Here is a 20,302-nt window from a genome sequence, read left to right on the forward strand (position 1 = left end):
TTCTTTCTAAAGAGACCATTTCTGTTTGAAAACACTTTATTTAGAAACGAGTTCACAATCCATTTTACATTTACTGATTTGTCATTCCGGAGGAGAGAAAGTGATCGCCAAAACGCTTCAACATTCACCATATCTATAAACCTATGACACATCGAATAAACATACACTACTGTATCCCCTCATCATTGGACACTTATGTCAGTGTAAGTATGGTGGTGTGCAGTTGGTTCTAGAAACAGTAGCTAAGTTCTCCACACACCTCGCTAAGGCAGTAAACTTCACTTCAGCATAATTTCACCTTTTTTGATACTTAACACTTATCTGACCACTCAGAATATAATACTCTGTAAATATTCAGAAGAACATTTGAGATCCAAGGGTAGGCTATAATGCATTGCCTGGATAGAGGCAATTTCAAGGCATATCACAATGAGGCTAAAACATGGCATCGCTGGTGCTACTTGGCAATTCTGAACAGAAAAGTGATTATGAGAGATGTATGGTGATGGACGCTCCCATGATATATTACAAGTTCTGAGAATGACATGATGTGGAGGCTAAAATTAGTAGGCCACATGAATAAAAATATAATAGGCCCTTTTACCTGCTTTACCGTAATATCACTAGTGTATGCGCAAACGGGAATAGACAGTGGCTCAAAAATGCAAAGGGTCTGGAAACTCAGTTGCTTTCAGATTCCCAAGGGGCGTTACCAACTGGCGTATATCAAAATGCCTCTTGGATCGACCTACAAGCAATCAGAGAAAATGCCTCTATGGCGCTCCTCTGTTCCGTCATCTTATTAAACCCGCCCCAGTATAACTGGGCTGTGGCTCAGAAGGTAGAGCGCGTCGTCCAATGATCGCAGGGTCTTCTGTTCGAATCCCGACTCCTCTGTCCACATGTCGAAGTGTCCTTGGGCAAAGCACCTTGCATGACAACTGCCGCCATTGGTGTGTGAATGGGTGAATGAGAAGCCATTGTAAAGCGCTTTGGATAAAAGCGCAATTTACCATTTATGCTAGAATTAAAAAAAAAGGGAGCTGCCAACAGTGTCGCGAGTCTCCTTGCATCACCCCATTCTTGGTATTCAGCTATACAAACTCTAAATAATGTTTTGCTACAATTTCATCTTGCCATAATATACCCTGTATTCATAAGCTCACACTGCACACTTTTGAGGACTCATATTTTATTATCAAAAAGGAACAAGAGTTTAACATTCACCAGTTAACCCTGCAACTGTATTACAGCATATACATGACTTTGGCACTTACAGGTAAATCACAATATAACACTGCATATAGGACCTGTTTCAGCACATCTGAATCACAAAGCTAAATATATTTCTGGTTAGAGAAGCCACAAGTCATGATTCTGCTCATTCTTCTCTTCTATACTGCTTGTCTACCATTTCCAATTCAAACATTTACAGCAGTGCAGTGCTTAGTAAAACACCCACAATATTGATTACATTATTGATTACAGTTGAATACTCAACAAATAATACGGTAAGTTAGTTAGTTAGATTTTACAATTTACCACAATTAAACATTTCTCATCTTTGCCAATGCAGTATACATCAACCATTTAAACATGTTTGTCTAAACTACATTTTGGCTTCCAATAGTGCCAGATAAGTAAATCAAGCAAACTTCTTTTGAGTAAATTATCATTTTAAATCTTAATTAAGATATGGCTTTTGAGTGATTAAGTCTCTCACTGGGTTGCTCCTGTGTTGTGACCTCTCACTTAATCTCCTACTGCATGTGATGAATCAGCCTATCCTAGCATTAGCCTAAAGTAAGACCAAGGGTAGTTGGTTTAAGACAAACCTATTAGGCATTTGGGTTTGAAAGAGCACTTCTCTCATGTTTGGTCAGTTCTGGGATCACATTAAAATAATCTTGCTCAGTGCTGTACGTACATACAGCTTACCTCATTCACTTACTGTCCATCTTCATCGTGGAATCTAGACCAACTTGAAGGTTGACATTCGTTGTTCGAGCTCGTTTGTTTTTTGTTTTTTTTCCATATCGGAATCTCACTACCACTTGTCTCCCCTAGGTGGCAATGTGACTGTCACTTTAATATGTGTGTATGTGTATATCTCACATTAATCCATGGAGGGAGTACAAAGTTTACTCAGGCCATCTCAGAGAAATAAATCAATTCCCACTGAGGGCAAAACGTCATACTACTTCAAAGGGAATGATCACATTTACCGAATAAGGACACCTCCAAATCAAAGAAGCCTTAAGTGTTGTTTGAAGACTCTGGCCTCATTGTTTTACAGACTCACACAATCTAAGAGGCAACAGTTCAGCAGAGGAAACCATGTGGCCACTGAGAGCATCAAATGCCTTATCAGGATCAAAAATATCTGTCCTGGCCGCTATTCTATATGTAAGATTGACCATTGAGATGCTTCCGTCAGTATGTGTATCTGGAGAGAGGCGTGTCCTCCATCAAGTCATCCTGGAGAACAACACAAACAACGCTGAATTGAGATAATGAGTTATCAACTGTCTGTGGAGATTCCAGTTAGTTGATCACAATATTCGCCAATTGCATTGAGACACCCTTAAGAAATACTTTCAAAGAGGATCTGATTCTGACATATATACTAGTACAAACTCACCATGGGAAGATCCTGCAGTCGATGGAACTCCGGGTGGTCAGTCCGTTGGCGGAACTTGAGGAAGAGGACGACCGATATAATGGCCGTTGTCACGATGAAGACTGAAACCAGACCAGCGAGCAGAGGATCCAGGGGAGAGCTGGGGTGATGTGGCACTTTGCCGTCTGGAACAGAGAGAGAGAGAGCTAAAAAAAAAAGGTGATACTGTTGATAAACGGACACACCCTTCTTGCTCGCACTGTTCACCATGAGACCACAGGCACGTTTGCTCATCACCCTACCTTCATCTCCAACGTTGAGATCAGACTTTCTCAAAAGTGTTAGTTTTGTCAACGTTTTGATCTGAACCATTGTATATGATCATAAGTAACCTTAAAAGAGGGCTAAACATGCATTTTCCCTTTACTACTCCTTTAAGGGGACAGATAAACTTGATGTTGAAGTCGCCGAAAAGGATGAGTGGGGACACATCATCAGGGAAGTGTGAGTGTATCAAGCTCCTCCAGGAACTCACAGAGGGGGCCTGGTGGATGATACACGACAGAAATGGTGAGCTTCATTCCCTTGGAGCTTAACTCTACCTCAAGTCTATTGCTTCCCACCGGTGTGGTAGGACAGAACTGTGAACAATACACAAGTTTCATACATTCACCTGGGGTTCACTGAGAGTTTACGGACAGTGGTTCTTATGTATTGTTCTTTAGAGTGTTTACTATTACTCTTGTTAGCAATCTCTGATTTATATCTACTATGACTGTATATTATATAGTGTAACTAAGGGTTGAAATTATAGATACTTTAGTTATACATACTGTACGTAGATATACCACTTACAGTAAATACAGGGTGCACCCATAGAATAAGTCCCACATTATAAGAAATAATATACTGCATAACGGCCAAAGGGGCTACAAAGTTGTTGTTTTTATGTAAAGTTTTTTGAAGTATTTTAATTCTATCCTATTTGAGCTCATTTGTTTATTATTTCACGTTTATTCTGTTTCAATACAGTATATGCCTGCTTTCTTGACTATACTTTACCTTGGCTTCTGGTAGCATTATTTATCCCATTGCTCCTGTAGATGAACCTGACTGGTCCAGTTTGTCTCATTTTACTTTAGTAGTCACAAGTCCTTTATAGATAGTATTTGCTACAAGTGCCACTTGGACTAGGGAAGATCATGGGAAAATGATACATGATCTACAGGTGTGTAAACATAGAATGATGAGAGAACTGACAGTATAGCTACTTGAACATAATAAGGAAAGTCATCAGGCACCTGAGTCAATATAATTATAAATACTGTCTTCTCACAAGAGAGACTGTGTGTGTGTGTGTGTGTGGGGGGGGGGGGGGGTGTGCGGGCAATGATTGTACAATCAGCAGTTTCCACATGTCGAAGTGTCCTTGGGCAAGACACTGTACCCCAAATTGCTCCCAATGAGCAGGCTATCATCTTGCATGGCAGCTGCCGCCATTGGTGTGTGAATGTGTGAGTGAATGGGTGAATGAGAGATTCCATTGTAAAGTGCTTTGGATAAAAGCACTATATACTGTAAGTGCAGTCCATTTACCATTACCGTGTGTGTTTCGAGGGGGGATACATAGAACGCATGGATGCAAGAGAGCTAAATATATTGAGGAAGCTTAGACATCCAAATCGTAGTTCAATTCTCAGAAGGCTGAGGGTAATATTTGCCAGTTGCTTCAAACTGCCTATATAGACTGCTGTATGTGAAGGTGTTCTCTTTGAAGAACATGTTCCATGTTTGCTTGCAAGGTCATGATTGGAAACATTCAAATGCAATGTTTTGTGTCAACTAGATTCCAAATTATGTTGGCCACCTGTTCATCTGTTCCTGTTTTTACTTATATTTTGGTGGTTTCATTTTTCTCTGTTCAATTACCTCAGCTTTTGTATTAAGTAGTTCTTTTGCAAAAGTGGTACTTCTGATGTCATGGCTCAAGTCGTTTTCATTCCCTGATGTAATAGTTTGTTAGAACATTTCTTTATGAACATTTCTTTATCTACGGATATATCCATTCCATATAGGGTTGCTAAAGCCAGTTTCTAAACAACTATTTCACACTGATCATTCACATACAGGATTATGGACATCCGGGAGCACATCCACATCCAGGATGGAGCAGGTAAGGCTACTAGTACTACTACTATTATTTCATACTTTATGACACCCATGTGTGTGTTTTCTCACAGACAGTACATTTTTATTGGTATTTCCCATTTCAATGACTTTATGGGTGCTATGAGGAAGTTGCAAGTGAACTCTTATAAGCCATTGTGGTGAGGAGCTGTGGCATCTTCGGATAGCAGGTGAAACATGGCGACTGGAACATTGTTTTTGGTCCTGTGCTCTGCACTGCTCTCATATGGAGCTCATGGTAGGCCTACAGTTTGTATATTTGTTTGTATGTCTGTGCAGTGGTATGACTCTTATATTGGATCTATGATGAACATTTGTGTTAGGACAACATTCACTAACATACATTTTTAATTTGTCTTTTCAGGTTGGGTGACCACAGAGGGTTATGAGACCATAGAGCCTACAGAGACCATAGAGGGTCCAGAGATCACAGAGGGTCCAGAGCTCACAGAGGGTAAGACATCTCCGCTGATCAGGGGGAGTTGAAACAGCCATATCTCGACATGGGATGGTTACAGAGACACAGGGTTTAGACTGGCATAAAGCTCTCAACCTAACGAATGCAGCAATACCAAACACATTCATGGGCAGAGGTCTGTGCTCCCTAGTTTATATATCAACAGCAGGACATGTTTGGTATTGCTGCATTCGTTAGGTTGAGAGCTTTATGCCAGTCTAAACCCTGTGTCGCTGTGACCTCCCTATGTCAAGATATGGCCGTTTCAATTCCCCCTATTGACAATGAATGTCAGAGCAACTCCAGAATTCAATGGGTTGTTAGTTGATCCATGCTACACTCTTCAACCAAGTTTCATGAAGATCGGTCTAGTAGTTTTTGCGTAATCCTGCTAACAGACAAACAAACATGTCACTGAAATCATTACAGCTCACCCTGCGGTGTGGCTGGGGCGGAGGAGATTAATGTCTGTTATTATTCCAGTTGTTATTATTCTGCTTACACTTTGCACTTTGAGATTGTCTCACTCTCACAATGAAAAATTATTTAGAATAAAACGAATTATTATTATTATTATTATTATTATAGCCTGTTCTCCATAGTTCATGATTCTCTCTCTCTCTCTCTCTCTCTCTCTCTCTCTCTCTCTCTCTCTTTCTGTCTCTTTCTAGTCTCAGGCCCCGAGCTGGCAGCCATGATGAAGATCGGAACCAGGGTCATGAGGGGACAGGACTGGAAGTGGGGAAATCAGGTGACCAGCAGCACCATGTGACACGATCGATGATACAAATCTGAATATCATCAGCTGAAACTAGGGTTCCTAGACACGGCTACCTGCAGACAAATAGACATGTTGTTGTATGTTTTTTGTTTGTTTTCAGTTCAGCGTTTGATTGCTTGTGTGTCTTTCTCTGGTTTGATTTCACACTTCTTTGTCTGATCCGTCTGTCATTGTTGTCAACAGAAACGTATTCATGTGTGGGAGCTGATTGCCCTTGAGTCATTTGTGTGTTGTTGACAGTTGTTAGTCTTTTCTCTCTTGACGCTGTGTGTGTGTGTGTGTTTTTACAGGACGGTCCACCGCCAAGCCTGGGCACGGTCATCACAGAGCTGGCCAGCAATGGCTGGATCAGGGTCCGATGGGACACCAACAGCAGCAACAGCTATCGGATGGGAGCTGAGGGCAAATATGACCTCAAAGTGGCCGAGGGTCAGTATACTTGCTGCACTAGCTCAAACACACACACACAGGCACACATTTTTTATGAACAAAATTAACTATTATTATTATCATTAATATTATTATCATTATTATTATTATTATAGCCTGTTCTCTATAGTTCATGATTCTCTCTCTCTCTCTCTGTCTCTCTCTAGTCTCAGGCCCCGAGCTGGCAGCCATGATGAAGATCGGCACCAGGGTCATGAGGGGACAGGACTGGAAGTGGGGAAATCAGGTGACCAGCAGCATCATGTGACACGATCGGTGATACAAATCTGAATATCATCAGCTGAAACTAGGGTTCCTAGATACGGCTACCTGCAGACAAATAGACATTTTGTAGTATGTTTTCACTTTTCAGTTAAACGTTTGCTTGCTCTTGTCTTTCTCTGGTTTGATTTCACACTTGTTCATCTGGTCCGTCTCTGTCATTTTTGTCAACAGAAATGTTGTATGTGTTGTTCATGTGTCGGAGCTGATTGCTCTTGAGTCATGGGTGTGTTGTTGACACTGGTAACCGGCTTGATTGCCATATAGTGTTGCTCTGGTTCTATTTGACTCCTTTGAGTCTTGTTAGTCTTCTCTCTCTTGACGCTGTGTGTGTGTGTGTGTGTTTACAGGACGGTCCGCCACCGAGCCTGGGTACAGTCATCAGGGAGCTGGGCAGCAATGGCTGGATCAGTGTCCGATGGGACACCGGCAACAGCAACGGCTATCGGATGGGAGCTGAGGGCAAGTATGACCTCAAACTGGCCAAGGTTCAACCCACCACCCATCCGGCTACCACAGAGGATGACACTGGTCAGTATACTTGTTGTACTAGCTCAAACACACACACACACACACACACACACACACACACAGAGGGGTACAATTTCTGGGGATGTTGTAGTTTCCAGCTGCGTCTCCAGCTGTGATATCAACTGCCAAACTGAGATCAACACTGCTGCTGCTGCAGCTAGCTAGCTAACTCCTAATGTCACTGAGGATGTGAGATATGATGAGCTTTTTTTATAATGTGGCAACTTAAAGTTATTCCAAGCAATAAAACAGCATTTACCTAGCTAAATCATGTTTTTGAGCAACCGAAAATGTTTTTCGATATGCTCGCATGCTTCGAAATCAGGGGGCCCACAGTGACTGCTTATGCTAATATCAGCAGTTGTTTAGATTGAAGGCATTCAGCCAGGAATCTGGTTTGGAGCATATTTGTATTGTATAGGGCTAGATTAGGGGCTAGAGTAGAGCTAGAGTAGAGTTAGAGTAGGGCTACAGTAGAGTTAGGGTAGGGTTAGACTAGAGCTAGAGAAGGGTTAAAGTAGGGCCAGAGTAGAGTTAGAGTAGGGGAGAGGGCTAGCCCTCTAGAGATTTAGAGAAGCTTTTTGTATGTAATGTCATATTTTATATATTAATTAATGTCTGTTATTATTCCGTTTTCTATTATTTGGCTTACTTTGTTTTCTTAATGGCTGAGATTGTTTCAGCATTTTGAAATTGTCTCAGTCTCACAATGAAAAGTGCTTTATGAACAAAATGAACAATTATTATTATTATTATTATTATTATTATTATTATTATTATTATTATTACTATTATTGTTATTATTATTATTATTATTAGTAGTAGTAGTAGTAGTAGTAGTAGTAGTAGTAGTAGTAGTAGTAGTAGTAGTATTAGTATTATTAGTATTATTATTATTATAGCCTGTTCTCCATAGTTCATGATTCTCTCTCTCTCTCTCTCTCTCTCTCTCTCTGTCTCTCTCTAGTCTCAGGCCCCGAGCTGGCAGCCATGATGAAGATCGGCACCAGGGTCATGAGGGGACAGGACTGGAAGTGGGGAAATCAGGTGAGCAGCAGCATCATGTGACACGATCGATGATACAAATCTGAATATCATCAGCTGAAACTAGGGTTCCTAGATACGGCTACCTGCAGACAAATATACATTTTATAGTTTGTTTTCACTTTTCAGTTAAACGTTTGCTTGCTCTTGTCTTTCTCTGGTTAGATTTCACACTTGTTCATCTGGTCCGTCTCTGTCATTTTTGTCAACAGAAATGTTGTATGTGTTGTTCATGTGTGGGAGCTGATTGCTATTGAGTCATGGGTGTGTTGTTGACACTGGTAACCGGCTTGATTGCCATATAGTCTTGCTCTGGTTATATTTGACTCCTTTGGGTCCTGTTAGTCTTCTCTCTCTTGACGCTGTGTGTGTGTGTTTTTACAGGACGGTCCGCCACCGAGCCTGGGCACGGTCGTCACGGAGCTGGGCAGCGGTGTCTGGCTCAACGTCCGATGGGACACCGGCAACCTCTACGGCTATCGGATGGGAGCTGAGGGCAAGTATGACCTCAAACTGGCCAAGGTTCAACCCACCACCCATCCTGCTACCACAGAGGACCCTGGTCAGTATACTTGCTGTACTAGCTCAAACACACACACACACACACACACACACGCACGCACGCACACACACACATACACACACACACACACACACACACACACACACACACACACACACACAGAGGGGTACAATATCTGGGGATATTTTCTCCAGCTGTGATATCAACTGCCAAACTGAAATCGACACTGCTGCTGTAGCTAGCTAGCTAACTCCTAATCTCCTGCATTATTATTCACTGCAAAATATCTTCTCAGACTGTTCACTTATGTTTGCAAACGTCCATGGCAAACAGAAAGTTGAATGTTTGCGGAATTTGAATTTGAATCACAGGTTTGAGTAGCATTATAAGCTTAAATTAAATTAAATCAGTAACTACTCACTAAATAGTCCTTGGTTCCTCAGTTAACTACTATAGTCGTCCCCAGTCTGTTCTCTACTAACCCACCAGTATCTACTATACAGTCATGGATTCATAGTTAATCAGTAACTACTCATTAAAGAATCATTGGTTCCTCAGTAAATACTAAGTACTATAGTAGTCCCCAGTCTGTTCTCTAGTTCCTCAGTAATTACTATAGTAGCTACTATAGTAGCTACATCAGTAACTACTCATTAACTAATCTCAGTAACTACTCATTAACTAATCATTGGTTCCTCATTAGCTACTCAGTAACTACTCATTTTTCGGTACCTTATTGTAAAGTGTTACCAAATAAACACTCAAAAGGGTATAGTCTAGGTGTGCTCTCTCCATCACCAAACAGCAAACCGGGTTCTAGATATATGTACCATGATAGAGGGGAGAAGGGGAGAAAATGGACAGGAATTTCTGCAGTCTCAAAATGTAGGCTAGTCTTGCAAATAATAACCCTGCAAGATTCCAGTCTTTGTGAAATCTTATAGGCTAGTCTGTGACTAAAAGCTGGACACATTTGTCTTTAGATGTGAGGGTCTTTTAAGTCTTTTAGTGTATGGTAGGCATTAATCTAAATATTGTCTTATTTAGAATAAGGTCAATAATTGGGTTATTGCAGTCAATAGTGTGTCCATGCTTATGTATCTATAGAATAGATCACAGAAATTAGACCTATATAATATTGGCCTTTATTGACATCTTAAAAGAGGACTAGTTTTCCTAGTAGGCATGTTGTTGTTTTTTACATTTAAAAACATTACACCAAAAATGATGTCATGATGTAATGTGCAGTATAGCCTTCTGTAGGCATAAATAAGCTTGCTATGCTAATGTTCTGCTATTTTCTTGAAGCCAATACATTGACATTACCATTAGCTAATGTAACATTTGTCAACTTTTTATTGAATATTAGCATTAAATATGTAGTAAGCTATCCCAAATTGAAGACAGTCAACATGTACTATCTACAGACAGATTGAGTACATTTCATTTCTATTTCGCCAATAAGACTTAAAATACTAAAATAATTTAGTATTGACATCTTCACTCATTTTGCATCTGATCTGAGGACTTTTATTCTCCTTTTTCCCCTCTAGGAGACCCCTCCTCATGTGGAGAGAACCTTTTTGGTTCTGGGTCTTTCTCCAGCCCATACTACCCTAACTATTACCATGACAACACTAACTGTGTGTGGCGGCTATCAGCGCCCTCTGGACAAAGGGTCGTCCTGTCAATCATCGATCTGGAGTGAGTGAGGGATTCTTTTTTAGAATATTCATTAGAATTCTGTTAAAAGCAGATCTTCTGCCTCATTTTCCTTCCTCTGGATACACAGATACATATATGGAAATGGACAGATTGATAGATAATGAACACTAAACTTGTCGATTGTGCCGTAACCAGTTATAAATGACTCATGACCTTTGTTTGATACAGGCTGGAGCGTTGCTGCCAGTGTGACTACATCAATGTGTATGATGGGCCGTCCATTCACTCTCGACTCCTTGGAAAGGTGTGTTTCACGAACAGCAGTCTGGATGCCATCACCTCCTCCTCCAACCAAATGACAGTTCTCTTCCGCACCGACAGCTCTGTGGTTGGCCGAGGGTTTCAGGCCCGGTTCAGCAGCACCCTCCAAACAAACAAAGGTAACTGATGATTTTTTTTTTGAATCTGCTATGACCAACTCAGTGGGCATGTAGGTGGTTGGAGGTTTGATCCCCAACCAACTAATGGGACCCACAAGCAGGAAGTTACAGTATGTATTTTCGTTTACCAGGGCAAGTGGACTGCTCATCAGACAACATGAGAATAATGATCGAAAGGTCCTATCTGAACTCATTGGGCTACGACGGCTACAACCTGTACCTCAATGACGAGCGCTGCAGACCCTCGGTGTACAGCTCCCAGGTGGTCTTCAGATTCCCCATCAACACCTGTGGGACCAAGAGAGAGGTGGGCCTTCACTTCCAAGTATAACTATCACCACATCCAGCAGGATTCGCAGTAGTTGTTTCACCAAAACACTAAAGAAGTGGAGACACTAAATTTCACATTCTACCACATGAATACCTTATTGCATGCATACTGGGTCTACATATGAGATCTGCTGCAAGATCTACATATGAGGTGTATACTGCAAGTAGATTAATCAGTATAGGAAACAACATGTACCATTGTATTTCCCAACCACTTGTTCTCTACTCCTTCATCTCCCTTTCTTCTGACATCCACCCTGACAGTTTGAGAACGGGAGAATGGTTTACACCAATGCCGTACGCGCTTACCAGTCCGGTTCAGGCGAGATCTCACGGCAGTCTCATTTCACGCTACAAGTGAGCTGTCGGATGGAGCAGGACACCATGGTCCAGATCATGTATGAGACCGATGAGGTCATCAACAGTACCATCGTGGGCACAGGCAGGTTCAACGGCACCATGGCCTTCTATACCTCCAGTAACTTCTACTACCAGGTGACGGACAACCCGTTCAAGGTCAAACTCAACCAGGACCTGTATGTCCAGGTACGTCTCAACAGGGACGACAGCAGTCTGGTTCTGTTCCTGGACACATGTGTGACCTCGCCCTCGCCTCACGACTTCCAAAGCAGATACTACGACCTGGTCCGTAACGGGTAAGAAGACATAACAGCTTGGAGAGGGGATCTAAGAACACAAAACATTATTGTTTATTTTTTACTATAAATACAGGGAAGGTACTGTAACTAGACCAAACCAAAGGGGAAAATATGTGACTTATCTTTGAATTGGTTCTGGCCTATACAGTTCGTAAAACAGTCAATTGAGCCTGTAGGCTTTACTAGGTAACTTCCATAATCTGGTAAATTCACCCTGTAACATGGATATTGATAGTCTCTGTAAGTCTAGTCTCTCTCCGGACTCAAATATTACATTGAAACCCTGCGCTCCACATGCTACATAATAGAGTCTGTGCCACTTTGCCACCCCAACGTGTTTTCAGAGGGCGGGTCTAGGCATCAAGATTGAGAGTGACAGGATGTAGAAGCAATGAAAACCACATATCTCAAACACAAACACTGGAGGTCTTTTAGTTTGTGATAAAATGAAAAACAAACTTCTAGCAGTGCACAGTCCAAAATATCATCTTCCACTTGCATTAAGTAATGCTAGCGTCGTTATGCGGAGTGCAGCGATTCGTATTATTTATTGAGTCTGGCAGCAAAGAGACGTTAGCCCATGCTAGATGAGCGAGGTCAGGTTGGATGGGAGCTAAAAGAATGAGAAAATCGTTACTGATTGGTGTCCCTGGGATCTCAGAGGTGGCCAGGAAACTAAACATGTTTAGCATGAAGTGTCCCAGACCCATAGAAATATGTGCAGCATACAGTAACGTAGTTAGCATAGCTTACATAATGTATCAGCATAAGAACTCTCATGGCGTTGAAACTATTCTAAGTCCTGCTGTCTGCAATGTGCCCACAGATGTACAAGGGACAGCACCTACCGCTCCTACCTCTCAGGCACTAGTTACAACGCCCGCTTCACCTTCAAGGCCTTCAAGTTCCTGCGAGCCAGCAAGTCCGTCTATCTGCAGTGCAAGATCATCATCTGCCAAAGCTCGGATTCCAACTCCCGCTGTCGCAGAGGCTGCTCCTCACGCAAGGCCAGGGACCTGGGCTCCAACGATGACACCTACTCCAACGATGACACCTACTCCAACCATGACACCCACACCCTGGTGCTGGGACCCATCCAACTCAGAGGTCAGTAGATGGATGAGCAAAAGAAGACTTTTATCTTTCTTCCTATATTTATAGCTACCTGGTGTGTCATGTTCTTGGCTGTGTTCCCTGCATCATTGTTTGTCTTTGAATACAAACCCAGTGATGGAGACAACCCAGAGTGGTGATGATGCCTTTAAAAACCAGTGGAGCTGCTATGCTGTATTGTTAATGACACGCCAATGTTAACTCCCTATCTCTAGACCCCGAGCAGCTGGAAGAAGCACTACCTGAACAGCAGTTGAACGCTGAGGTGGAGGCCTGAGTCTACAGACCCAACTCTCAACCAGCTTTTTAGAAGCACTATCTTTCATGGCAGTACTGAATATGCTGCTGTTATACACTATAACTCTTTCTCTTTTTCTGTAAAATCAATTAAAGCATACTGAAAAGACTGTTTGGGTTCAGATATTTTCTATATTCTCACACTCTTTTTGGCCAGTTTGTGGACTATAGAGGAACGAATAACCATAAAGTAAATAATTATTTCAAGCAGTAGGCCTATGAACTTTACCATTTTCACGTCACTGTATAGTCCTAATATAATTTGGATACAGAAGTGGCTTCTTATGACCTTGTTGGTTGGGCTGAAAATGTACGCTATCTGATCGTTTCAGTACATTGGTAGCGATGGGAGCTTTGACTCATCCTGTAAATGAGGAACACCTGGACCTGTTTGACTCATTACAAAAAATAACCTGACAAAGAGCCTGTGAGGGCTCAACATTTTTTTAATGTATAACTGGGCTGTGGCTCAGAAGGTAGAGCGTGTCGTCCAATGATCGCAGGGTCTGCTGTTCGAATCCCGACTCCTCTGTCCACATGTCAAAGTGTCCTTGGGCAAAGCACCTTGCATGACAGCTTCCGCCATTGGTGTGTGAATGGGTGAATGAGAAGCCATTGTAAAGCGCTTTGGATAAAAGCGCAGTCCATTTATGCTAGAATTTTTTTTTTCTTTTTTTTTTTAAAGGGAGCTACCAACAGTGTCGCGAGTCTCCTTGCATCACCCCATCCTCGGTATTCAGCTATACAAACTCTAAATAATGTTTTGCTACAATTTCACCTTGCCATAATATACCCTGTATTCATAAGCTCACACTGCACACTTTTGAGGACTCATATTTTATTATCAAAAAGGAACAAGAGTTTAACATTCACCTCTTACAGTTAACCCTGCAACTGTATTACAGCATATACATGACTTTGGCACTTACAGGTAAATCACAATATAACACTGCATATAGGACCTGTTTCAGCACATCTGAATCACAAAGCTAAATATTTTTCTGGTTAGAGAAGCCACAAGTCATGATTCTGCTCATTCTTCTCTTCTATACTGCTTGTCTACCATTTCCAATTCAAACATTTACAGCAGTGCAGTGCTTAGTAAAACACCCAAAATATTGATTACATTATTGATTACAGTTGGATACTCAACAAATAATACAGTAAGTGTATACTTAGATTTTACAATTTACCACAATTAAACATTTCTCATCTTTGCCAATGCAGTATACATAAACCATTTAAACATGTTTGTCTAAACTACATTTTGGCTTCCAATAGTGCCAGATAAGTAAATCAAGCAAACTTCTTTGAGTAAATTATCATTTTAAATCTTAATTAAAGATATGGCTTTTGAGTGATTAAGTCACTCACTGGGTTGCTCCTGTGTTGTGACCTCTCACTTAATCTCCTACTGCATGTGATGAATCAGCCTATCCTAGCATTGGCTTACCACCATGAGACTCCCTAAAGTAAGACCAAGGGTAGTTGGTTTAAGACAAACCTATTAGGCATTTGGGTTTGAAAGAGCACTTCTCTCATGTTTGGTCAGTTCTGGGATCACATTAAAATAATCTTGCTCAGTGCTGTACGTACATACAGCTTACCTCATTCACTTACTGTCCATCTTCATCGTGGAATCTAGACCAACTTGAAGGTTGACATTCGTTGTTCGAGCTCGTTTGTTTTTTGTTTTTTTTCCATATCGGAATCTCACTACCACTTGTCTCCCCTAGGTGGCAATGTGACTGTCACTTTAATATGTGTGTCTGTGTATATCTCACATTAATCCATGGAGGGAGCACAATGTTTACTCAGGCCATCTCAGAGAAATAAATCAATTCCCACTGAGGGCAAAACGTCATACTACTTCAAAGGGAATGATCACATTTACCTAATAAGGACACCTCCAAATCAAAGAAGCCTTAAATGTTGTTTAGAAGACTCTGGCCTCATTGTTTCACAGACTCACACAATCTAAGAGGCAACAGTTCAGCAGAGGAAACCATGTGGCCACTGAGAGCATCAAATGCCTTATCAGGATCCAAAATATCTGTCCTGGCTGCTATTCTATATGTAAGATTGACCATTGAGATGCTTCCGTCAGTATGTGTATCTGGAGAGAGGCGTGTCCTCCATCAAGTCATCCTGGAGAACAACACAAACAACGCTGAATTGAGATAATGAGTTATCAACTGTCTGTGGAGATTCCAGTTAGTTGATCACAATATTCGCCAATTGCATTGAGACACCCTTAAGAAATACTTTCAAAGAGGATCTGATTCTGACATGTATGCTAGTACAAACTCACCATGGGAAGATCCTGCAGTCGATGGAACTCTGGGTGGTCAGTCCGTTGGCGGAACTTGAGGAAGAGGACGACCGATATAATGGCCGTTGTCACGATGAAGACTGAAACCAGACCAGCGAGCAGAGGATCCAGGGGAGAGCTGGGGTGATGTAGCACTTTGCCGTCTGGAACAGAGAGAGAGAGAGCTCAAAAAAAAAGGTGATACTGTTGATAAACGGACACACCCTTCTTGCTCGCACTGTTCACCATGAGACCACAGGCACGTTTGCTCATCACCCTACCTTCATCTCCAACGTTGAGCTCAGACGGCGCGTCCTGAGGGGGTGGGCCCTCGGGGGCATGGGGCGGGGCGGAGGCCGGAGGACGGCTGGTCGCGGGGGGCTGGGTGGGGGCTGGGGTCAGGGCCAGTGTAATGGGAGAAGCGGAGGGCTGCGACGTTGTTACGTCATGGGGTGGAGGAGTGGTGTTCAGGGTGTGGGGGGTGGAGGTGGTAAGGTGGTCTCCAGCGAGGTGGGTAGCGCCCCCTGGAGTTGAGTTGGGCTCTGCAGGGGTGGAGCTCCTGGAAGAGGGTGGTGGGGAAGAGGATCTGCTGGGAACGGCTGAGTAAGAGGGAGGGGTCAGTGGGCACAGAGGGAGGGGTCAGAGGGCACAGAGGGAGGGGTCAGAGGGCACAGAGGGAGGGGTCAGAGGGCACAGAGGGAGGGGTCAGTGGGCACAGAGGGAGGGGTCAGAGGACACAGAGGGGGGGTCAGAGGGCGCAGAGGGAGGGGTCAGAGAACACAGAGGGAGGGGTCAGCGGGCACAGAGGGAGGGGTCAGAGAACACAGAGGGGGGGTCAGAGGACACAGAGGGAGGGGTCAGAGGACACAGAGGGGGGGTCAGAGAGCACAGAGGGAGGGGTCAGAGGGCACAGAGGGAGGGGTCAGAGGACACAGAGGGAGGGGTCAGAGAGCACAGAGGGGGGGTCAGAGGACACAGAGGGAGGGGTCAGAGGACACAGAGGGGGGGTCAGAGAGCACAGAGGGGGGGTCAGAGAGCACAGAGGGAGGGGTCAGCGGGCACAGAGGGAGGGGTCAGAGAACACAGAGGGAGGGGTAAGAGAGCACAGAGGGGGGGTCAGAGAGCACAGAGGGAGGGGTCAGAGTGCTGGGATCGCTACGATCCTAGATTGCAATCATACAAGCTGACATTAGTGAGGTCATCCACAGCTTCCTGTAGCGCTAGTTCTAAATGACAACTCTGAGAGAGTGAAGTCCCGTGACTGCGTCATGTCACCTTGTGTGTAATTTTGGAAGTGAGTGAGGAGGCGTCGCGCAGAAAGTTATATTTGTCCCTCCTGTAAAAAGACACCTCCTGAATCATGTTATTGCTGTACTCCTGCCGCTACACGACAAGGGGAGGGAGAGAGTGGAGAACAGGGGGACTGGTCCGTGGTTTGCTCGTGGTGGGCCTGTTTGCAAGCAGTTTTAGCAGAGTGTGTCGCTCTAGTCCAGAATGTACACACAGCCCGTCTAGATAAACAGAGATGGCAACTCGCTATACACAGCGCTATGTCTGGGCCATGGAGACCATGGAGCGGAACACTGGAACTGGAAATGGAGAACCATTTAAGTACAAAACATCAAATAAATACTGTACCATCAGATCACAAAGACTGTTGTGTTATAGACAGTCATTTCCTCATCAAAGTCAAGCCGAATATCGGAACTGATCTGTGAATATCATGAACAGGAACAGAGGGCATTTCGGTAACTACCTGAGACAGAGCTGTAGTCCTGGCTGGGTGCAGCGGGGACGTCCGTGTGTGGAGGCATCGACTGAGGTGTGGTTATTCTGGGAGTTGTGACCACGTCACTCCTGTCGCCAGCATCTGTAACTGCATCTGTCTCCGACTGGAGAAGCCCGTCACCCACTGTAACACCTGGCTCAGTTGGAGCTCCATCTTGGTCTGCAGAGGGTTGATTGGCAGGGCTAGGGTCCTCGCTTTCAGCAGCCAATGAGGGCTCAGGGGATGCAACGGACGCACCCTCACCTTGGAGGGCGGGTGGGGTGACGATGTGAGGAGAAGCAGGGCTCTGAGCTACAAGGAGAAGATTCATGTTACTGTTTCCTAATTTTATAGTGAATACACCAAGAGACATTACAAATGCATCTCTATGTTGGGACGTGTTTCTGGTAGTCTGGCTCCCACAGGCTCATTTGCTACTGCAAAGACCCATGTGAGTGGACGAGAGTACTTGCCTTGACAAACTCCTTCAGCTAATCAGCGTAACAAACCATGTGATGCCAACAGAGCAACAGAGCAAGCAACTTTCAATAGTGCTGAGAAACTCCCGTTAATGTATACTCTTGTTCTTGTTTAATTGTTGTTATTGAGTCAAATTCGGCACTTATGGCTGCATTCTCCTCTCATTGCTTCGGGAGACGCCACTGTTTTGCCCATGGATGTATGGTTTTGTCAGTAGCGGCCTGTAGTTCACGCCATCAATTATGGGAACCAATCAGGGGCTGTGTTCCACTGGGGCACAGCAGTTAGAACGCAGTCTCTGATTGGCCGGGTTACATTTTAATTTCTGGAAATCGATGTGAATACGCAAAAGTAGATTTTTTGCGTGAAAGACAGGCTTCCAGGCTATGTTTCTGGGCCAGTTATGTGACATAAGTGGAGTCAGACAAATACGACCAGACAATAACAAGGCATCTGACAGAGGAGTCTGGCCACAAGCCAATAAAAGACATATCTGCTGGATAAGGTCATGTGATATGAATGCCTGAAACCCATCCTAATTTTTTTTTTTTCAAATGTATGGATTGCAAGTTGACATTTACAAGAGTGTACAAATATGATTTGTAGATTCATAATGGCCATGATGCAAGTTATGGTGGGACACTTGGCATGAGAAACTTAAAGCTGTTAAGCTCTGAATAAAGCACATTTAGTCCCCAAAAAAAGTCATTAATTATAGCATATATGAATTACAGTGCATCCATAAAGTATTCATATCCCTTCACTTTTTCTACATTGTTATGTTACAACCTTATTCCAAAATGGATTAAACCCTTTTCCCTCAATTCTACATACAATAGCCCATAATGTCAGTGAAAAAAAAGTTGAAATTTTTGCAAATTTATTAAAAATAAAACATTCAAATATCTGGTGCGTGTATGTGTGTATGTATTCACACCCTTTACTCAATTTTTGAAGCAACTTTGGCAACAATTACAGCCTCCTTGAGTATGGTTCTACAAGCTTGGCACACCTATTTTTGGGCAGTTCCTCCCATTCTTCTTTGCAGATCCTCTCAAGCTCCATCAGGTTGGATCACAACCATTTTCAGATCTCTCCAAGAGTTCAAGTCTGGGCTCTGGGATCTGGCTTCTCCAGATGCACTGTATCTCTTTTCTTTTATCAAAGTGTGCAGGCTCTAGCCTGTTTACTGGTAAGCGGCATATCAAACAGGGATGTAACGATAACTGATAAAATGATAAACCAATTCGATTAAATTTATTGTGATAAAATTATCATTAAAACCCTCTTTGATTTCCGTGCTTTGAAAAACTCACTGTAAATACTGTCCAGCATCAACCAAAGTTAGTAACAGTCTCCAAGATGAATTATTTTAATGTTTACTGAAACAAAATGTGCATAGTGCTGCTAATTTTATGTTTGGTTTTTAATATTAAATTTGTTGAAATTATTTCAGTGTGGGTATCAGTAGTTGTAGAAAAATGTCAGCACATTATAATGTTTTGGTCACTATAAACAAGATATGAAATTTCCACACCGTCACATCTCTTATATCAAAGAGTGGACTGACACAACTAATGGAATCATATTAGATCCAAATTTAACCTACAAAAACCTTGTCTTTGAACTGTCAAAGGGCTATCATGTGATGACATCAAGCAGAATAATGACACCACAGAAATAGGAAGCCAATGCCCTGAGGGATATGCCACACACACACACACACACACACACACACACACACACACACACACACACACACGCACACACACGCACACACACACACACACACACACACACCGATGACACCTTACCTTTTGTCTGCGGTGAGCTGGTAAGGAGCACCAATGCGCAAAACACTAGAATAATTTCAATTTTCATCTCATTTACTGCTGTCCGTGAACGCAACGATCAAATACTCAATAGCCTACGAGACCCGTTGTTTTCATGCCGGAGATGTTCTTTCCGTTACGTTATTTGACAGGGCACATCATCATCGCTAAAAATATCCCGAGGGTCGGTGAGGAGAAGAAGGGGTGGGGCAGCAAGTGACGTATTCAGTAGGCTAACAACTCCAGAGTGGACATTCCCCTGGGCCTAAACGTGTCACATATTATTGTTTCGAAGTCGTCTGTTTTTTTTCTGCCTCCGAGAAAATGCGGGGTCTACAAATGTGTATTCTGACCGCGTCTTCACTGTCTCTTTGTCGAGGCGCACCCCAGTCCAATCAGCTGTCAGTGCGTCAGGCGCGCAGCTGTCAGTGCGTCAGGCGCGCGTATTTGAGGAACGCTACAGTTAACAGTCTTTTGGAATGCATATCTTCGGATCGACCTGTTATCAAAAGGTAGCCTAGGAACTATCATTTTAGCATTATAGGCTTGTCAT

This window comes from Borostomias antarcticus, assembly GCF_949987555.1.
Source record: "Borostomias antarcticus genome assembly, chromosome: 24".
NCBI classification, from domain to species: domain Eukaryota; kingdom Metazoa; phylum Chordata; class Actinopteri; order Stomiiformes; family Stomiidae; genus Borostomias; species Borostomias antarcticus.